This window comes from Pan troglodytes, chromosome 8 (genome assembly GCF_028858775.2).
Source record: "Pan troglodytes isolate AG18354 chromosome 8, NHGRI_mPanTro3-v2.0_pri, whole genome shotgun sequence".
NCBI classification, from domain to species: Eukaryota; Metazoa; Chordata; class Mammalia; order Primates; family Hominidae; genus Pan; species Pan troglodytes.
In genome coordinates, this window is record NC_072406.2 from 70938972 (window position 1) to 70958569 (window position 19598).

General features: G+C 39.5%; 1 protein-coding gene across 5 annotated transcripts in view; it reads left to right on the plus strand.

The window, feature by feature from the left end:
* BICC1 (BicC family RNA binding protein 1) overlaps nucleotides 1-19598 on the plus strand; it is a 315686-nt gene that overhangs the window by 163054 nt on the left and 133034 nt on the right. The window lies entirely within an intron of this gene.

Sequence of the window (19598 nt, forward strand, 5' to 3'; positions counted from 1 at the left end):
CAAGGATATTCAGGACTTGAACTCAGCTCTGGACCAAGGAGACCTAATAGACATCTACAGAACTCTCCACTGCAAATCAACAGAATATGCATTCTTCTCAGCAGCACATCACACTTATTCTAAAACTGACCACATAATTGGAAGTAAAACACTCCTCAGCAAATGTAAAAGAATGGAAATCATAACAATCAGTCTCTCAGACCACAGTGCAATCAAACTAGAACTTAGGATTAAGAATCTCACTCAAAACTGCACAAATACATGGAAACTGAACAACCTGTTCCTGAATGACTACTGGGTAAATAACAAAATTAGGCAGAAATAAATAAGTTCTTTGAAACCAATGTGAACGAAGACACAATGTACCAGAATCTCTGGGACACAGCTAGAGCAGTGTTTAGAGTGAAATTTATGGCACTAAATTCTCACAGGAGGAAGCAGGAAAGATCTAAAATTGACACCCTAACATCACAATTAAAAGAACTAGAGAAGCAAGAATAAACAAATTCAAAATCTAGCAGAAGACAAGAAATAGCTAAGATCAGAGCAGAACTGAAGGAGATAGAGACACTAAAAACCCTTCAAAAAAATCAATGAATCCAGGAGCTGGTTTTTTGAAAAGATCAACAAAATAGATAGACTGCTAGCCAGACTAATAAATAAGACAAGAGAGAAGAATCAAATAGACAAAAAAGATAAAGGGGATCTCACTACTGATTGCACAGAAATACAAACTACCATCAGAAAATACTATAAGCACCTCTATGCAAATAAACTAGGTTATCTAGAAGAAATGGATAAATTCCTGGACACATACACCCTCCAAAGACTAAACCAGGAAGAAATCGAATCCCTAAATAGACCAATAACGAGTTCTGAAATTGAGGCAGTAATTAATAGCTTACCAACCAAAAAAAGCCCAGGACCAGATGGATTCACAGCCGAATTGTACCAGAGGTACAAAGAGGAGCTGGTACCATTCCTTCTGAAACTATTCCAAACAATGGAAAAAGAGAGACTCCTCTCTAACTCATTTTATGAGGTCAGCATCATCCTGATGCCAAAACCTGGCAGAGAGACAATAAATAAAGAAAATTTCAGGCCGGTACCCCTGATGAACATCAATGCAAAAATCCTCAATAAAATACTGGCAAACCGGATCCAGCAGCACATTAAAAAGCTTATCCACCGTGATCATGTTGGCTTTATCCCTGGGATGTGCAAGGCAGGTTCAACATATGCAAATCAATAAACATAATTCATCATATAAACAGAACCAATGACAAAAACCACATGATTACCTCAATAGATGTAGAAAAGGCCTTCAATAAAATTCAACACCCCTTCATGCTAAAAACACTCAATAAACTAGGTATAGATGGAACGTATCTCAAAATAATGAGCTATTTATGACAAACCCACAGCCAATATCATACTGAATGGGCATTTCAAAGTATTCCCTTTGAAAACCAGCACAAGACAAGGATGCCCTTCGTCACCATTCCTGTGTATTGGAAGTTCTGGCCAGGGCACTCAGGCAAGAGAAAGAAATAACAGGCATTCAAATAGGAAGAGAGGAAGTCACATTATTTCTGTTTGCAGATGACATGCCTGTATATGTTTGTATATTTGGAAAACCCCGTCATCTCAGCCCAAAAACTCCTTAAGCTGATAAGCAGCTTCAGCAAGGTCTCAGGATACAAAATGTGCAAAAATCACAAGCATTCCTATACGCCAATAACAGACAGCCAAATCATAAGTGAACTCCCATTCACAATTGCTACAAAAAGAATAAAATACCTAGGAATACAACTTACAAGGAATGTGAAGGACCTTTTCAAGGATAACTACAAACCACTGCACAAGGAAATAAGAGAGGACACAAACAAACGGAAAAACATTCCATGCTCATGGATAGGAAGAATCAATATCATGAAAATGGCCATACTGTCCAAAGTAATTTATAGATTCAATGATATTCCCATCAAGCTACCATTGACTTTCTTCACAGAATTAGAAAAATCTACTTTAAATTTCATGTGGAACCAAACAGAGCCTGTATAGCCAAGACAATTCTAAGCAAAAAGAACAAAGCTGGAGCGTCATGCTAGCTGACTTCAAACTATACTACAAGGCTACAGTAACCAAAACAGCATAGTACTCATACCAAAACAGATATATAGACCAATGGAACAGAACAGAGGCCTCAGAAATAGGTCCACATGTCTACAACCATCTGATCTTTGACAAACCTGACAAAAACAAGCAATGGTGAAAGGATTCCCTATTTAATAAATGGTGTTGGGAAAACTGGCTAGCCATATGCAGAAAATTGAAACTGGACCCCTTCCTTACACCTTATGCAAAAATTAACTCAAGATGGATTAAGGATTTAAATGTAAGACCTAAAGCCATAGAACGCCTAGAAGAAAACCTAGGCAATACCATTCAGGACAGTGGTATGGGCAAAGACTTCATGACTAAAACACCAAAAGCAATGGCAACAAAAGCCAAAATTGACAAGTGGGATCTAATTAAAGAGCTTCTGCCTAGCAAAAGCAACTGTCGTCAGAGTGAACAGGCAACCTACAGAATGGGAGAAAATTTCTGCAATCTATCCATCTGACAAAGGCCTAATATACAGAATCTACAAGGAACTTAGACTAATAAGAAAATAACTCCATCAAAAAGTGGGTGAAGGATATGAACAGACACTTTCAAAAGAAGACATTTATATGGCCAACAGACATATGAAAAAAGCTCATCATCACTGGTCATTAAAGAAATGCAAATAAAAACCACAATGAGATACCATCTCCAGTTAGAATGGTGATCATTAAAAAGTCAGGAAACAGCAGATGCTGGAGAGGATGTGGAGAAATAGGAATGGTTCTATACAGTTGGTGGGAGTGTAAATTAGTTCAGCCATTGTGGAAGACACTGTGGGGATTCCTCAAGGATCTAGAACCAGAAATACCATTTGACTCAGTGTGCCCAGAATTGGTTCCTTCCGGTGGGTTCTTGGTCTCACTGACTCCAAGAACGAAGCCATGGACCCTTGCGGTGAGTGTTTCAGTTCTTAAAGATGGTGTATCCAGAGTTTGTTCCTTCAGATGTTCAGAGGTGTCCAGAGTTTCTTCCTTCTGGTGGTTTTGTGGTCTTGCTGACTTCAGGAGTGAAGCCGCAGACCTTCACAGTGAGTGTTACAGCTCTCTCTCTCTCTCTCTTTTTTTTTTTAATTATACTTTAAGTTCTAGGGTACATGTGCACAACATGCAGGTTTGTCACATATGTATACATGTGGCATATTGGTGTGCTGCACCCGTTAACTCATCATTTACATTAGATATTTCTCCTAGTGCTATCCCTCCCTCCCTCCCCCCACCCCATGACAGGCCCTGGTGTGTGATGTTCCTCACCCTGTGTCCAAGTGTTCTCATTGTTCAGTTCCCACCTGTGAGTGAGAACATGCAATGGTTGGTTTTCTGTCCTGGTGATAGTTTGCTCAGAATGATGGTTTCCAGCTTCATCCATGTCCCTACAAAGGACATGAACTCATTCTTTTTTATGGCTGCATAGTATTCCATGGTGTATATGTGCCACATTTTCTTAATCCAGTCTATCATTGATGAACATTTGGGTTGGTTCCAAGTCTTTGCTATTGTGAATAGTGCCACAATAGACATACATGTGCATGTATCTTGATAGCAGCATGATTTATATTCCTTTGGGTATATACCTAGTAATGGGATGGCTGGGTCAAATGGTATTTCTAGTTCTAGATCCTTGAGGAATCGCCACACTGTCTTCCACAATGGTTGAACTAGTTTACATTCACCAGCAGTGTAAAAGTGTTCCTGTTTCTCCACATCCTCTCCAGCACCTGTTGTTTCCTGACTTTTTAATGATTGCCATTCTAACTGGTGTGAGATGGTATCTCATTGTGGTTTTGATTTGCATTTCTCTGATGGCCAGTGATGATGAGCATTTTTTCATGTGTCATGTGTCTGTTTCATGTGTCTGCATAAATGTCTTCTTTTGAGAAGTGTCTGTTCATATCCTTCGCCCACTTTTTGATGGGGTTGTTTGATTTTTTCTTGTAAATTTGTTGAAGTTCTTTGTAGATTCTGGATATTAGCCCTTTGTCAGATAGGTAGATTGTAAAAATTTTCTCCCATTCTGTAGGTTGCCTGTTCACTCTGATGGTAGTTTCTTTTGCTGTGTGCAGAAGATATTTAGTTTAATTAGATCCCATTTGTCAATTTTGGCTTTTGTTGCCATTGCTTTGGTGTTTTAGTCATGAAGTCCTTGCCCATGCCTATGTCCTGAATGGTATTGCCTAGGTTTTCTTCTAGGGTTTTTATGGTTTTAGATCTAACAATTAAGTCTTTAATCCATCTTGAATTAATTTTTGTGTAAGGTGTAAGGAAGGGATCCAGTTTCAGCTTTCTACATATGGCTAGCCAGTTTTCCCAGCACCATTTATTAAATAGGGAATCCTTTCCCCATTTCTTGTATTTGTCAGCTTTGTCAAAGATCAGATGGTTGTAGATGTGTGGTATTATTTCTGAGGGTTCTGTTCTGTTCCATTGGTCTATATCTCTGTTTTGGTACCAGTACCATGCTGTTTTGGTTACCATAGCCTTGTAACATAGTTTGAAGTCAGGTAGTGTGATGCGTCCAGCTTTGTTCTTTTTGCTTAGGATTGTCTTGGCAATGCGGGCTCTTTTTTGGATCCATATGAACTTTAAAGTAGTTTTGCAATTCTGTGAAAAAAGTCATTGGTAGCTTGATGGGGATGGCATTGAATCTATAAATTATCTTGGGCAGTATGGCCATTTTTCACAATATTGATTCTTCCTATCCATGAGCATGGAATGTTCTTCCATTTGTTTGTGTCCTCTTTTATTTCGTTGAGCAGTGGTTTGTAATTCTCCTTGAAGAGGTCCTTCACAAACTTTTAAGTTGGATTCCTAGGTATTTTATTCTCTTTGAAGCAATTGTGAATAGGAGTTGACTCATGATTTGGCTGTCTGTCTGTCTGTCTGTTATTGGTGTATAGGAATGCTTGTGATTTTGCACACAGATTTTGTATCCTGAGATTTGCCGAAGTTGCTTATCAGCTTAAGGAGCTTTTGGGATGAGACGATATGGTTTTCTAAATATACAATCATGTCATCTGCAAACAGGGACAATTTGATTTCCTCTTTTCCTAATTGAATACCCTTTATTTCTTTCTCCTGCCTGATTGCCCTGGCCAGAACTTCCAACACTTTGTTGAATAGGAGTGGTGAGAGAGGGCATCCCTGTCTTGTGCCAGTTTTCAAAAGGAATACTTCCAGTTTTTGCCCATTCAGTATGATATTGGCTGTGGATTTGTCATAAATAGCTCTTATTATTTTGAGATACGTTCCATCAATACCTAGTTTATTGAGAGTTTTTAGCATGAAGCGCTGTTGAATTTCGTCGAAGGCCTTTTCTGCATCTGTTGAGATAATCGTATGGTTTTTCTCTTCGGTTTTGTTTATATGATGGATTATGTTTATTGGTTTGCGTATGTTGAACCAGCCTTGCATCCCAGGGATGAAGCCTACTTGATCATGGTGGATAATCTTTTTGATGTGCTGCTGGATTCGGTTTGCCAGTATTTTATTGAGGATTTTTGCATCGAAGTCATCAGGGATATTGGTCTAAAATTCTCTTTTTTTTGTTGTGTCTCTGCCAGGCTTTGGTATCAGGATGATGCTGGCCTCATAAAATGAGTTAAGGAGGATTCCCTCTTTTTCTTTTGATTGGAATAGTTTTAGAAGGAATGGTACCAGCTCCTCTTTGTACCTCTGGTAGAAATCGGCTGTGAATCCATCTAGTCTTGGACTTTTTTTGGTTGGTAGGCTATTAATTATTGCCTCAATTTCAGAGCCTGTTATTAGTCTATTCAGAGATTCAACTTCTTCCTGGTTTAGTCTTGGGAGGGTGTATGTGTCAAGGAATTTATCCATTTCTTCTAGATTTTCTAGTTTATTTGCATAGAGGTGTTTATAGTATTCTCTGATGGTAGTTTGTATTTCTGTGGGATCAGTGGTGATATCCCCTTTATCATTTTTTATTGCATCTATTTGATTCTTCTCTCTTCTTTATTAGTCTTGCCTAGTGGTCTATCCGTTTTGTTCATGTTTTCAAAAAACCAGCTCCTGAATTCATTGACTTTTTGAAGGGTTTTTTTGTGTCTCTTATCTCCTTCAGTTCTGCTCTGATCTTGGTTATTTCTTGCCTTCTGCTAGCTTTTGAATGTGTTTGTTCTTGCTTCTCTAGTTCTTTTAATTGTGATGTTAGGGTGTCCATTTCAGATCTTTCCTGCTTTCTCTTGTGGGCATTTAGTGCTATAAATTTCCCTCTACACACTGCTTTAAATGTGTCCCAGAGACTCTGGTATGTTGTGTCTTTGTTCTCATTGGTTTCAAAGAACATCTTTATTTCTGCCTTCATTTTGTTATGTACCCAGTTTTCATTCAGGAGCAGGTTGTTCAGTTTCTATGTAGTTGAGGGGGTTTGAGTGAGTTTCTTAATCCTGAGTTCTAGTTTGATTGCACTGTGGTCTGAGAGACAGTTTGTTATAATTTCTGTTCTTTTACATTTGCTGAGGAGTGCTTTACTTCCAACTGTGTGGTCAGTTTTGGAATAAGTGTGATGTGCTGAGAAGAATGTATATTCTGTTGATTGGGGGTGGAGAGCTCTGTAGATGTCTATTAGGTCCGCTTGGTGCAGAGTTGAGTTCAATTCCTGAATATCCTTGTTAACTTTTTGTCTCGTTGTTGTGTCTAATGTTGACAGTGAGGTGTTAAAATCTTCCATTATTATTTTGTGGGAGTCTAAGTCTCTTTGTAGGTCTCTAAGGGCTTGCTTTATGAATCTGGGTGCTCCTGTATTGGGTGCATATGTATTTAGGAGAGTTAGCTCTTCTTGTTGAATTGATCCCTTTTCCATTATGTAATGGCCTTCTTTGTCTCTCTTGATCTCTGTTGGCTTGAAGTCTGTTTTATCATAGACTAAGATTGCAACCCCTGCTTTTTTTGTTTTCCATTTGCTTGGTAGATATCCCTCCATCCCTTTATTTTGAGCCTATGTGTGTCTCTGCACATGAGATGGGTCTCCTGAATACAGCACACTAATGGCTCTTGAGTGTATCCAGTTTGCCAGTCTGTGTCTTTTAATTGGAGCATTTAGCACATTTACATTTAAGGTTAGTATTGTTATGTGTGATTTTGATCCTATCATTATGATGTTAGCTGGTACTTTTGTTCATTAGTTGATGCAGTTTCTTCCTAGCATCAATGGTCTTTACAATTTGGCACGTTTCTGCAGTGGCTGGTACCAGTTGTTCCTTTCCTTGGTTAGTGCTTCCTTCAGGAGCTCTTGTAAGGCAGGCCTGGTGGTGACAAAATCTCTCAGCATTTGTTTGTCTGTAAAGGATTTTATTTCTCCTTCACTTATGAAGCTTATTTTGGCTGGATATGAAATTCTGGGTTGAAAATTCTTTTCTTTAAGAATGTTGAATATTGGACCCCACTCTATTCTGACTTGTAGAGTTTCTGCCAAGAGATCTGCTGTTAGTCTGATGGGATTCCCTTTGTGGGTAACCCGACCTTTCTCTCTGGCTGACCTTAACATTTTTTCCTTCATTTCAACTTTGGTGAATCTGACAATTATGTGTCTTGGAATTGCTCTTCTCGAGGAGTATCTTTGTGGCATTCTCTGTATTTCCTGAATTTGAATGTTGGCCTGCCTTGCTAGTTTGGGGAAGTTTCCCTGGATAATATCCTGAAGAATGTTTTCCAATTTGGTTCCATTCTCCCCATCACTTTCAGGTACACCAGTCAAACGTAGATTTGGTCTTTTCACATAGTCCTGTATTTCTTGGAGGCTTTGTTCATCATGTCTTTTTACTCTTTTTTCTCTAAACTTCTCTTCTCACTTCATTTCATTCATTTGATCTTCAATCACTTATACCCTTTCTTACACTTGATCAAATCGGCTACTGAAGCTTGTTCATGCGTCATGTAGTTCTTGTGCCATGGTTTTCAGTTTCATAAGGTTATTTAAGGTCTTCTCTACACTGTTTATTCTAGTTAGCCATTCGTCTAATCTTTTTTCAAGGTTTTCAGCTTCTTTGCGATGGGTTCGAACATCCTTCTTTAGCTCGGAGAAGTTTGTTATTACCGATCGTCTGAAGCCTTCTTCTTTCAACTCGTCAAAGTCATTGTCCATCTAGCTTTGTTCCATTGCTGGCGAGGAGGCGCGTTCTTTTTGGAGAAGAGGCGCTCTGATTTTTAGAATTTTCAGCTTTTCTGCTTGGGTTTCTCCCCATCTTTGTGGTTTTATCTACCTCTGGTCTTTGATGATGGTGATGTACAGATGGGGTTTTGGTATGGATGTCCTTTCTGTTTGTTAGTTTTCTTTCTTACAGTCAGGACCCTCAGCTGCAGGTCTGTTGGATTTTGCCGGAGATCCACTCCAGACCCTGTTTGCCTGGGTATCACCAGCGGAGGCTGCAGAACAGCAAATATTGCTGAACAGCAAATGTTGCTGCCTGATCCTTCTTCTGGAAGTTTTGTCTCAGAGGGGCACCCGGCTGTATGACATGTCAGTCGGCCTCTACTGGGAGGCGTCTCCCAGTTAGGCTACTCAGGGATCAGGGACCCACTTGAGGCAGTCTGTCAGTTCTCAGATCTGAAACTCCATGCTGGGAGAACCACTACTGTCTTCAAAGCTGTCAGACAGGGACGTTTAAGTCTGCAGAAGTTTCTGCTGCCTTTTGTTCAGCTATGCCCTGCCCCCAGAGGTGGAGTCTACAGAGGGAGGCAGGCCTCCTTGAGCTGAGGTGGGCTCCACCCAGTTTGAGCTTCCTGGCCACTTTGTTTATGTACTCAAGCCTCAGCAATGGTAGACACCCCTTCCCCAGCCTCGCTGCCACCTTGCAGTTCGAGCTCAGACTGCTGTGCTAGCAGTGAGTGAGGCTCTGTGGGCATGGGATCTTCCAAGCCTTGCACGGGATATAATCTCTTGGTGTGCCATTTGCTAAGACGGTTGGAAAAGCGCAGTATTAGGGTGGGAGTGTCCTGATTTTCCAGGTACTATTCTGTCACAGCTTCCCTTTGCTAGGAAAGGGAATTCCCTGATCCTTTGCGCTTCCTGGGTGAGGCAGTGCCCCACTCTGGTCCGTGGGCTGCACCCACTGTCTGACAAGCCCCAGTGAGATGAACCCAGTACCTCAGTTGGAAATGCAGAAATTACCCATCTTCTGTCGCTCACGCTGGGAGCTGTGGACTGGAGTTGTTCCTATTTGGCCATCTTGGAACCTCCCTCGAGTGTTACAGCTCTTAAAGGTGGTGCATACGTAGTTGTTTGTTCCTCCCGGTGGGTTCGTGGTCTTGCCGACTTCACGAGTGAAGCTGCAGACCTTTACAATGAGTGTTACAGCTCTTAAAGTTAGCGCGGACCCAAAGAGTGAGCAGCAGCAAGATTTATTATGAAGAGTGAAGGAACAAAGCTTCCACGGTGTGGAAGGGGACCCAAGTGGGTTGCCGCTGCTGGCTCGGGTGGCCAGCTTTAATTCCCTTATTTGGTGCCGCCACGTCCTGCTGATTGGTCCATTTCACAGAGCGCTCATTGGTCTGTTTTACAGAGTGCTGATTGGTGCATTTACAAACCTTTAGCTAGACACAGAGCACTGATTGGTACGTTTTTACAGAGTGCTGATTGGTGCGTTTACAAACCTTTAGCTAGACAAACAGCACTGATTGGTGCGTTTAGAATCTTTCAGCTAGACAGAAAATTTCTCCAAGTCCCCCCCTGACCCAGAAGCCCAGCCGGCTTCACCTCTCACCGGCAATCTCATTACTGGGTATATACCCAAAGGATTATAAATCATTTTGCTATAAAGACACATGCACACGTATGTTTATTGCAGCACTATTTACAATAGCAAAGACTTGGAACCACCCGAAATGCCCATCAATGATTGACTGGATAAAGAAAATATGGCATATATGCACCATGTAATACTATGCAGCCATAAAAAATAATGAGTTCATGTCCTTTGCAGGGACATGGATGAAGCTGGAAACCATCATTCCCAGGAAACTACACAGGAACATAAAACCAACCACCACACATTCTCACTCATAAGTGGGAGCTGAACAATGAGAACATATGGGCACAGGGAGGAGAACATCACACACTGGGGCCTGTTGGGGAGTGGGGGGCTAGGAGAGGGATAGCATTAGGAGAAATACCTAATGTAGATGTCGGGTTGATGGGTGCAGCAAACTACCATGGCACATGTATACCTGTGTAACAAACCTGCACATTCTGCACATGTATCCCAGAACTTAAAGTATGATAACAACAACAACAACAAAAAACAAGAAAACATGTATTAAGAAAGAAAGAAAGAAAGGTTTTTGATGCTAATGATCAAGAACCTTTCTGCGATATCATCTAGGATCTAGGATCCAGGATCCAGGTGTTTTCTGACTCTGTCTTTCACACTGATGGTTGGTACTCCTTATGGCTCATGGGTGGAGCCTGTGGCATCAGGGCTACCTGTGCCTTTGTTCACATGTAGTAAGAGAAAGAGAGAACTTAGTAATTCTCTTACAAAGCCAGAAAGCTTCATTCTCAAAAGCTTCCATGAGACCTCTTCTCCCTTGTCTGTGGCCCAGATTGGATCCCGTGCCTATTGTTAAACCAACCTGTGGGAATGGGAGTGGCATCCCTTTTAGATAATCAGGTTGATTCCAGGATTCTGGGTAGACAACTTAAATGTTCACTTGTGCACAGAAGATTGAGTGCAGTTTAAACATGTCAAGGAGCTGGTGGCATAACAAGGTTGCAACTTGCTTCAGAGGTTACATTTATGAGTCTGGATTCTGAAAGGAGCAATACGTGTTTTAAAGGAAAAAAGCAAGAGACAGTGTTCTTGAATTCTTCAGTGTTTTCAAACTCTTTCTGTGAATGTGTTACTCTGAAAGTTTGTAGTAGTACAGACCTGGCCAGTTTTGTACAAGCAAAGCAGAGCAAACATTCAGTCCACTGATTCCCAAGGTGCTGAGGACAGAAGTTAGTGGAACAGTCCACGGTGGTGTAAGCTGAGTACTGACACTTTCCTCATTTACCAGCTAATTCTCCCTTTTACCATTTGATTTGACTTCGCCGAAATTGGTCAGATGGATAAGGTTTGGGTGGCTGAAGCATATGACACTTTTCAGTTTTAGAGCTCATTAGGTGTTTTTTACCAGTATTTCAACTTGATGCATTACAAATTTGATATAATTCAGGGAAAGGACCTGTATGGGATAAGAAGTAATCAAAATTATTCTGACCTTTTTATGTAGTGTGTATGTTTCACCATAAACATATTGTTTACTTTTGTCTCTTCTTTAAGGAATATATACAGCATTAAAAGATGAGAGTTAAGTAAACTCTGGGCTGTCATACAGTGGAATATGAATAAAATACATACATACACACACCCCCTTCCTTAATCCCTCCCCACACCCCTACACTTTTCTGGCAGAGGCAGTTGTGCCCACCAAATATTCTAATTGCTTTCCGCATTTCCCAGCCACCTTTCAGTTGCGTGGGCATGTGTCTCATGATGGACAATGGGCTGTGAAAGAGATACATTTTTCTTACAGGCCATGGCAGTAAAAGATCCATGCAGAATTCTTCCTGTTTTTCTCCCATGAGGAGACTGAAGGGACCATGGATTCCAGATGGGCAGCTATAAAATGGGAGGATCTCTGTTAGTTTGAGTCCCTGAGTGACTGTGTGGAGCCTGTGTGGAGCTGAGCCTCTTGTTGACCCTTGTAGGCCATTTAACATGGGGGAGAAATGAACTTTTGTTCTGTTCATCCACTGGCATTTGGAATTGTTACAGGAGCACAATGAATACATACCTCCTTTCAATATTTACTCTTTGTCTGGAAGCACCTTTCTCAAACCTAATCCTTACCTCCTTGCCTGCTCACCCAGTAGAGCCTACATAAAAGTTTCTCTCTTTTTGATATCTCAGTGTTGCCATTATAGATCTCAGTTATTGTGCTGATCTCTTATTACTCATCAGCATAGATGCCATCAGGACCTACTAAGCTAAGTAGGGTCATTTGCTTTAAGAAGATGAACTGAGTTGAGTAGTAAAATGTATTCCCTAAAAAAGCATGTATGAATCTATAGTAACTGGAGTAACTAGTCTTATGAAAAATTGGAGACTAGAAAATTGCATTCAAGGTTTGGTAGCTTGATACTTTGTTAAATCAGTACTATTTCCGTTTCTCCCCCAAGTTTGTTTAGTTTCATTTTTTAAAAAGACTTTATTGAGGATAATCGACATAAGAAGGTGTACATATTTAATGTATACAACTTGATGAGTTTGGAAATAAGTATATATCCAAGAGACCATCACCAGAAGCTATCCACCCTCTCTGAAAGTTTCCTCCTGTCCTCTTTATTATTGTTTTTTTCCTGAGAAAAACACTTCATATAATATCTACCCTCTTAGCTAATTAAGTATACAGTACAGTGTTGTTATCTCCAGGCAGTGTGCTTTACAGTAGATCTCTAGGAATTATTTGTGTTGTCCAAATTATACACTGTTGTATTCAAGTTATATACAAGTTGTACCTTGATAGTTCAAGTTTAATAAATCTCTTTGTAGTTACCCATGAGATCTGATAGAAGATCTGGCTAATATTTCTGAAGAAATTATTCCTTGGAGAATGAAGTAGCTTTTAGAAACATATTTTTATGTCCCAGAGGAACCCCAAGACCTGTTCTTCACTAACATTATAGGCTGTAATAAATAACCCACCCACACACCACGAAAATTGTCTTTGGTTTGGAGCAGAGGTCAAAAAGTGGGACCCATGCTTGCTTTGGCCCACAAAGTGGTTTTTGCATAAGGAAAATAGGTGCCAACTTTTAGAAATCAGGAAATTTAACACAAAACTCTAGATTTCTGGCTGCTCTTTTAAAATGGGTGGATGTGGCCACTCTGAGCCTGTGTTAGCAGAAGGTTGGAATGGAAACAACAGAACTGAGGCATCCCATTTTCCACAGCCCACACTTGGCTCGGTTTGCCTCTCACTCACTGCACTCACCCCACTACTGCAGGCATTTTGGTTGGAGGGTTTTTTTCTCCATTATCATGCACATATTTCCTGGGAGAATCCTGCCAGTGATTTAGGACTTACTTTCATCTAATAAATATTCACTTAGTATTCACTTAGTTTCACCTACTCTGGTAAGCAGTCCACGTGACATGTAATTGGAAAGCCTTACATAATTGTTGCCTCTTCTGTTCTCTTCATGTTATCTCCTTTATCACTATAGCATTAAATTTACTCTAATGATACTTATTGAGATCCTATGTGCTAGATTCTAAGGGTTTAAAAATGAATGAGATACGGTTGTTGGCCACCAGGAGCCCAGCTTGTTGGTGATATTGTTAAAGAAATGAGCACTATAATGTTGCCACAATATACTGAGTATGAGAGAGAGAAAGAGAGAGAGACAGGTGACCTCTGATTGGGAGAGTTTTGGAGGAGTTTTCTTAGTGGAAGGCACATTTGAACTAGGTTTTCATTGATAAGTAGGAGTTCTCTAAACTTTTGAGATAAATTAGCTAAGCCTGCCTATAGTGTGGACCAGTTTGAAACTTTTACTAATTCTTAGTGAAGCATGAAAGGTAGTCTTCACTTTGCATGGCCTATGGGGACATCAAAATGACTACGCAAGTTGAAACTGTGCAAAACACTTTCATCAGTCAATGGGAACATTAATTGATCTACAGCCTTTAAAATTTTTTGTCAAAATATTTAGTCTGTTTTATTGTCAGTCATAAATGTATAGGAAAATGCAAAAAGTAAAACTAATATTTATTCAGTACACTCTGTTTAAATGTTGGAAACACTGAAAATTAACACGTATTATTTCTTTGTAAAAACTTGTTAAGTTCGAATAGTGCTTTCTTTTTGTTGTATAATTTACAATAAGGCGAGAGCATCTTTTGTAAGCCTTAGGGAATTGTCATACTCAGGAGTCTGGATCAGCTTCCAGTGTTTCATCCTGTGTGCTTTCAAAGTTGTGAAAAATCTTCTAGAATTTCTTTAATGTGAAGTTTTTTGTGGCATCACTTCCTCAGGGATATCTCCATCTTTTTTTTTTTTTGATTTTTTAAAAAATTTTATTATTATTATACTTTAAGTTTTAGGGTACATGTGCACAACGTGCAGGTTTGTTACATATGTATACATGTGCCCTATTGGTGTGCTGCACCCATTAACTCATCATTTAGCATTAGGTGTATCTCCTAATGCTATCCCTCCCCCCTCTGCCCACCCCACAACATTCCCGAAGTGTGATGTTCCCCTTCCTGTATCCATGTGTTCTCATTGTTCAATTCCCACCTATGAGTGAGAACATGCGGTGTTTGGTTTTTTGTCCTTGCGATAGTTTGCTGAGAATGATGGTTTCCAGTTTCATCCATGTCCCTACAAAGGACGTGAACTCATCATTTTTATGGCTGCATAGTATTCCATGGTGTATATGTGCCACATTTTCTTAATCCAGTCTGTCGTTGTTGGACATTTGCGTTGGTTCCAAGTCTTTGCTATTGTGAATAGTGCCGCTATAAACATACATGTGCATGTGTCTTTATAGCAGCATGATTTATAATCCTTTGGGTATATACCCAGTAATGGGATGGCTGGGTCAAATGGTATTTCTAGTTCTAGATCCTTGAGGAATCACCACACTGACTTCCACAATGATTGAACTAGTTTACAGTCCCACCAACAGTGTAAAAGTGTTCCTATTTCTCCACATCCTCTCCAGCACCTGTTGTTTCCTGACTTCTTAATGATTGCCATTCTAACTGATGTGAGATGGTATCTCATTGTGGTTTTGATTTGCATTTCTCTGATGGCCAGTGATGATGCGCATTTTTTCATGTGTCTGTTGGCTGCATACATGTCTTTTGAGAAGTGTCTGTTCATATCCTTTGCCCACTTTTTGATGGGGTTGTTTGTTTTTTTCTTGTAAATATGTTTGAGTTCACTGTAGATTCTAGATATCAGCCATTTGTCAGATGAGTAGGTTGCAAAAATTTTCTCCCATTCTGTAGGTTGCCTGTTCACTCTGATGGTAGTTTCTTTTGCTGTGCAGAAGCTCTTTAGTTTAATTAGATCCCATTTGTCAATTTTGGCTTTTGTTGCCATTGCTTTTGGTGTTTTAGACATGAAGTCCTTGACCATGCCTATGTCCTGAATGGTACTGGCTAGGTTTTCTTCTAGGGTTTTTATGGTTTTAGGTCATATCTCCATCTTTTTTGTCACAGCCCCTTCCTTGCTCATATCAATAAATGTATCTTCACTAAGTTCCTATGGCTGAGCATCTGGAGTCACTCAAATAATCAGCAATGTTAGCATTCCCACAATCATCTCCTTCTCCTGTTCTCATTGACTTCTGATTCAGATTTCATTTCCAGCATTGTCATTTTTTGTTTCCTTGCTGCACTTTCACCTTTGTTGGTCAGTTTCCCCTTTTGATTTACCCATTTTTGTAAAATGCCACGTGGTTTTATGACTGGGAGACAAGGAGTCATCATGACTACTTGCTTTGCCATCTGTGCAGAACTGACAACAGACATGTCGTGAGCAGTCACCAACAAACTTCAGAAGAGAAATGTGATTGGTCACTGATCCAGATGAGACCTGTTATTTATGGACTGAAGAGCTGGCAGTGAAATTTGTATTTGATGCAACAACTCACAGTTTGTGTATCATGGTAATGGAAATGTAAACCTGTGTTGTTGAGGGATTGGTGGGTTTTCAACCAAGCTATGGTAACTGAAATTCATGCGTAGTGGAACTTTGTAAAGCGTGGACTATCTGTATTGACATTTTGAGTGGATTTGTCCTGTCCTCTGTTCAGAGTTTAGCACGTATAGCCATGGCCACTTGACGGCATTCCATTAAAACCTCCTAATCGCTGTTAACAACCACAATGCTTCCCATATTTCCCATATGTGTTTGGGGGTGGTGGTGGGGACACTAACCTAGTTTGGGAACCATTTGGGGGCTATCTCTGGGTCATTTCATCATTAATAAGGCAGGGAGTGTTTGGAAATAGCCACTCTGCTGCTGCTCAGTTACTTCAGCATTTATGGCTGAATTCTGAGAGGTGGAGCTTTCAGAGTGACCTCCCCTTAAGTATGTGGTGCCTTCTACTTCCTTCATAGGCCAAGGGAGGCAGAAAGAGCCTCCTCCACAAGGAGTCACATGACCTGGATTCTAGCTGGACTTTGCCACATATCTGTCTGCCATATAACCTTTTTGAATCCTAATTTTCACAGCTATACAGTAAGTGTATCTGATTTACAAATTATTGTGAGGAATAAATGGAAAATGTATGTAAATACTGGGTGCACATGAGGAATTGTTCTGATGATGATGAATAACTGAATCATTGGTAGGCCTTTCTTGGACTACAATGAAATATAGCAGAACCCTCTAATGTCTCAGCAAAATAAACATCCTCAGCTTTTAGACGCCCCCTCGAGTGAGAAGTTCACAACTTTCCCATTTCCGCTTAGTTGGCTCTTTTCTCACTTAGCTCCCTTCATGGCAAAATGCAGCAAATAGACTACCAGTCCATTATTAGTCCATGAAATAACTTTAAACAGCCTCCTCCATGAGGGACAGACCTTATTTCTCTATTAATATAAGGAAAATAGAGCACAAATTAGTTGGTCTTTTAGAGAAACAGGCTGCAGATGGCTCCCAGCTGGTAGCCATTTTGAATGATGAATTTTGAATAGAGTATAAATGTCGAGTTAGAGAGTTCAGTGTTCTTTTCCTGGTCCAAGAATAAATATTTTTAGGAAAGTTAGTATAAATAGACCTGTCTTGGGGTGATCTGAGATGCTGATTACTTACCTGTGGATTTTTAACTTAACGTCGGGAGTGAAGAATTTGGTGAAATAAGCATGTTAGTAGAATATTGCTGGCTTGGCAAAAGTTTCCTTCATCTGTAAGATATTATCCTGTAATTGCTGCAAACCTGCAACATATATGGTTTAGTGAACATTGGTAGATATGTTCTCTTTCCACATGGTATACTAATCTGGAATTTGTTGGAGATGAGATAAATCTATTATGACTTGAGGATTGAAGAATATGAATGGAAATTATTTTTATCATGGATGAAACTACTTGTAGAATTTGATTAGATTTTACTTGTTTATTTTATTCTAACTTTAACAGTTTATTTCAAGAAAGTGAAATTACTTAAATGATTCAGTGTAAATCTCTGAAATTTTTTCAATAGCTTACAGACTTTCTTCTAATTACAAAAAATTTGTAATTCTAGCTTTTGTAAACATTACCTTCCCTTCCTATCTCTACCTGCCAAAGCCCCACAGAAACTGAAAAGAAAACAGGTACATGCAATTTTATATTTATTTGGTACCTTTTTAATGTGGAAAAGAAGTACTTAAGTCTTGGATCAGGGAACATTACTTCCTATTTATAAAATTTAAATATAAAGTGGAAAGTTAAGATAACTATTTAACTTCCAAAGCTGTTACATATCTATAGCATGCTATCTTCATCAGATTTTTCATGATGAAAAAAAACTTTTGCAGATGAAATATAAAAAAAATTTTTCTTACATCAACAATCTTAATTTTAATTGTTTCATATATTTTAAAATTGATATTCTTTGGGCAAGCCCTTTTTTTACTATGAATATTTGCTATTCATCAAATCTGATATTACCATAAGAATGAAGTTACACTTCAATTATTAGTTCCCTATAAGAAATGAGCACAGTAAATCTAACAACAGAAATTTAAAACAATTATATATTCAAATAATTACATTTTTAGATGGACTCCTCCAAAACCTCTTCTTTTCTTATGACATATAAGATTGCTAGTATAAGAGAGCAGCTAAGGAACCCTAACAGAGATTGGTAAAATTGAGAAGAGATTTCTTTTGTCAATGAGGATGTCCGGAAGTTGAAACTGACTTACCTGAAATAGCAAAATCATACAGCATCCAGAATTATGAGTTAGAACAAGAGTTTTAAAATACTAAATGTGTGTTTTAATGTTCATAGAAAATGATTCAACATCAGATGTTTGTTCTTTGAGCTTTCTTCTGGTTTTGTGGTGGTGAAAACAGGGACAATAGTAAGATTTTAAGAAACTGGCTGGAATTCACTCTAGGGCTTCCCCCACTGCCCCGCTGAGACGACATCATTTTCTTCGTGGAGATTTTGTGGCTTTGCATAACTTGGCATTCTCTAATTTAACTGACAGCATGATATTTATAGTTTTGTTACCATAAGGAAGTACTAATTATTTTAAACATGTTTCCCAACTTTCAGGTAACATTTCACACAACTGGGAGGCATCAGCGTCATATTTTGGGTGGGGAATGACCAGAATGATCCGCTTAATTGAATTATTCCTTGAAAGCAAACTAAACATTTTGGACAACATATTGACTCACTTAAGCATATCACATGTTTCTTGGAAGTGATTTTCTTGTCAGATTTTTTGGGAATTAATTGGATTGTGAGAAATATACAATATCCTCTTGAAAAAGTGTCAGTGTCTCTGTCCATTGTAGCATTCATAAAATTATCTCTTTATTTCCATGATGTTTTTGAAAATGTTACTTTAATGTTTATAGAAAATAATTCAAAATCAGTAGTTTATTCTTTCAGTTTTGGTTTTGTGAAGGTGCAAATAGGGACAATAATGAAATTTTTTTAGAGACCAAAAAGCAACTAGTTGAAACTCACTGTGGAGTTTTTTATTTCCCCTGAAACAAATAGTCATTTTCTTCTCAGCGGTTTTGTAGCTTCTTTGATTTCAGCCACATCTTCCTAGCCTTACCTTTTCCAGTTCCCTAATTTACCTGCCTTGATGAACATTTAGGACATATTTTTGCATAGCTTGTGGATACAGAACCTCTGACTTGCTTACTGCCCTATCTCCTGCCTTTGTGCCCTTTCTTCCACCCCATGCCACTTGCAGGAGATGTGCTTGTCAGCCCCCAGATCCAGTAACCTAGCTCCAGCACTGGGGTTCCTGGACCAACCTCCACCCACACCCCCTGCAGGAGATGTGCTTGTCAGCCCCCGGATGCAATAATCTAGCTCCAGTACTGAAGTTCCTAGACCAAACTCCACCCACACCCCCTGTAGAGACCTTGTGCTTCCTCCCCCACCTCCCACCCCCATGACAGAATGCTTCACACTCCACTACTCCCATCACTGGCTGAGGCTGTCACAAATTAATAGTGTGCCATATCAAAGCTGTAAGAATAGACCTGGAGTCATTGTAGATGATGGTTTTAAAAGCTTCATTGATCACATCCTAAGGAAAATTTTGACTTCCCGAAAGTGAGTAAGTGTGGCCCCTTCCTATGTGTAATCACTGCACTGGCCAGAATTTATTTGTAGGGAGTGTCAGTCAAGCACAAGTACTTGGTGGCTTCTCTTTCTGTCATGAATTCAAGTCAGTTTGAAGG